The sequence below is a fragment of the Octopus bimaculoides genome, chromosome 3 (genome assembly GCF_001194135.2).
Source record: "Octopus bimaculoides isolate UCB-OBI-ISO-001 chromosome 3, ASM119413v2, whole genome shotgun sequence".
In the NCBI taxonomy this organism is placed as follows: Eukaryota; Metazoa; Mollusca; class Cephalopoda; order Octopoda; family Octopodidae; genus Octopus; species Octopus bimaculoides.
Window position 1 is genome coordinate 142,474,729 of NC_068983.1, and position 3,190 is coordinate 142,477,918.

At 32.6% G+C, this 3,190-nt stretch overlaps 1 long non-coding RNA gene across 1 annotated transcript in view; it reads left to right on the forward strand.

The window, feature by feature from the left end:
* The window catches only part of LOC128247422 (uncharacterized), a 16,207-nt gene that overhangs the window by 4,530 nt on the left and 8,487 nt on the right, over positions 1-3,190 (forward strand). Inside the window, exon 2 of the long non-coding RNA XR_008263809.1 lies at positions 2,242-2,312. This is a non-coding gene — a long non-coding RNA (uncharacterized LOC128247422). The remainder of the gene's footprint in view (positions 1-2,241; positions 2,313-3,190) is intronic.

The window sequence follows — 3,190 nt, forward strand, 5'->3', positions numbered from 1 at the left end:
TGAAATAGAAATAGATTTGTTATAAAACTGGATTCAATGCATACGTACATTTCGATAAACGATGCAAAAAATTTAAGAAAAAATTTACATCATAGTGATTAAGTGTATAATTGAAAATAAACAATTAAAATATCAAAATTAAGAATAAAAATGAAAATAAAATTTAAAATTTAATTTGTACTTTGCCATTCTCTTCAGTGAAGAATCTTTTGAGGGACATCAAAAAAGTTTAATAACATGAAGTAGAATGAGATAAAAATAAAATAAAATGAAAATAAAATAAGATACAATAAGAGAACACAGATGGGGGAAATCTGGTAATTTACAAATTAGGGAAATCTGGTAATTTACAAATAAGGGAAAACTGGTAATTTACAAATAAGGGAAATCTGGTAATTTACAAATAAGAGAAATCTGGTAATTTACAAACCAAGTTGTGAACGGGAAAAATAATGATATCAACAATACTAATGGTGGGAGAAACGAAAAAGAAAAATGATATATATATCAACGTGTATGCAAGTGTATATGTGCATATGCCCTTGCATACACATTGATATATTTCCTCCTATTTCCTCGCAGATTACAAGACAAATTTCTTTTAGACATCTGGCAGAAAGATGATGAAAAGTCGAATCACAAATACACACACACACACACACACACACACACACACACACACACATGTATGTATGTTTGTATGTATCTATTGCAATATTATTTTTTAAAACATAAATTATGACGAAAATAGTAACAACTTCGATTAAAAAATGAAGTAAAAACATGATACAATCTGTACCATGAAAAGTAATGCAAATGGGGAAAATGAGCAAAAAATAATTTGTGAAATATACTGGCAGATGGCAACACATACTCTATATGTGACATTATTCTGACGATAGTAGACTGTTAGCGACGAAACAATGGGTTGAGTAGGGAAATTAGCGTAGACACATATACACATATACGCACACATACTTGCACATGCATTTGCATTATATGCATACACTCATAAACACTCGAAATGTTAGATATGACCTCTTCCTCACGGCAAACTAATTTTTTCTACTTTTCAACTGCTTATATCCACTAATTATCATAATCATAACAGACCATTATTAATTCCCTCTCATCCTTCTATTTATTTCTTGAATGAGATGCATGTCTATTGTAGTTAAGAAATTAAAATCGAGAAAACTGAGTGGAAACTGCATTCCAGAAGTTGAACAAAAGTTCATAAATAGAGCCATTGTATTATGAACGATCAGAGAGCAATAAAATAGTAGGGGCACCGGTTGTTCTGTTGGGACTGGTTAAACATGGTACATATTTACATATACTTATTTACATATATTATTTGATGCGGTTATTTTTAGCATTTCACTAAAATCTCTCGAAACATTTACAATGCAGCATTTGGTTGCAGTGTTCATTTATGGTACTTTGAGGTACCTTATTAATGTCTGGTGACTGGGCCATCGAGGGATAAATATCTTGACCATAGACAGCGTTGCATTGATAAAATGAGACGTAAATTCTTAAATCATGAAAATAATATACGAATTTCTTTTCAGTTAATCATACATCAGCCTTCAAATAAGAAGACTTAATCAATTACAATTTATTCTTATGAGGATCGCTAAAAAATCAACCACGATGACTCGATTGGTACACTGTTATCGATCTGTGAAGGCTAAAAACCCTAACTGAGCTCAACATGATTTGAACTCAGAACGTAATGTGACTAAATAAATAAAGGCAATTTGTCAAGCTTTTTACTTACTTTCTCTCTCATTTCATTGCCGATTGTAACTTCTGTAAGAGCGATAACACAGATTCCATCAAGGTCAACTTTTGAATCGTCAAAGAAATCTTAGAATAAAATTATCTAAAAATAAAATGGAACATGGATAAAACTGCCCCAGTTTTGGCTGATACGTAATGTAAAATCTGAACGTGTCACAATATAAGATATCATTTAACCTTGAAATATATTAAATGGTTAATGCGATGTACGCAAAAAAACACGCCATTTTGTACGTTTATCTCAGCATAATATATATCCAGATTGTACTTATTCCTGTAATTTTGTTATTGTTGTTGTTTGTGGAGTTATTATTGTTATTGTTTATGGAGTCATTATTACTGCTGTTATTGTTGTTACTGTTATTGTTTATGTAGTTCTTGCTGCTGCTGTTTTTCCAATTCTAATCTAATTACCATTGTTGTTTATTAAATCAGGTATTTGGTTTCAAGTCTAACCCAGATATTTGAGGCTAACATCTTCAATAGATGCGTTCACATCATGGCTGGTAACTTAACTGGTTTCTCTTCCCGCTCACTTGTGCTTTCTATAACTTTATATTTCTGTCTCCTCTTTGCTTCTGCATCAATAACTATTTCTTTCATTCCGCGCTTTGTCCACAGTCAGCTTTCAGCTCAGCAATTTTTGGGAAATAAGGTATTTTCTAAACACATGTTATTACATGAATTACACATGTTATTATTTCTAAACATGTTATTACAGATTGCTTCATATTTTAGTAGACTGAAGGAAAAAAAGGGTTGGTATAGGTAACATTTTGTCCCCTTTCGTATTATTTCTGAAAAAGCTAAATTCACGAGTATACGGAACAAAAAGATTTGAATGTGACGTTTAAAATCGTTCCCAGTGCACAGTGTGTATGTGTATGCCTTTCAGAATCATATATGGATGGAAGATGTAAGCATCAGTGGCAAAATCGGTAAACTTGTGATTCATACCAAAATACTTGTGATATTTCTTCTGCCCGAGCTATACACTTGCCACCCTAAATGCAGTGAACCAGTGATTGGCCCCTTCTTGGAAAGTTGTAACTAAAATGCGGTATAAATCAAAACTATGTGGTCAAGAAGTTGTTGGGAAATTGTTATTGATACTATTTCTGTTGTTGCAGTCTAATCAGTCTACTTAGTGAAATTTTTGCACTAATTTATATAATTTATATGTGAAGGCGGCGAGCTGGCAGAATCATTAGCAAGCCGGGCGAAATGCTTAGCGGTATTTCGTCTGCTGTTACATTCTGAATTCAAATTCCGCCGAGGTCGACTTTGCCTTTCATCCTTTCGGGGACGATAAATTAAGTACCAGTTACACACTGGGCCTATGTAATCGACTTAATCCTTTTGTCTATCCTTGTTTGTCCCCTCT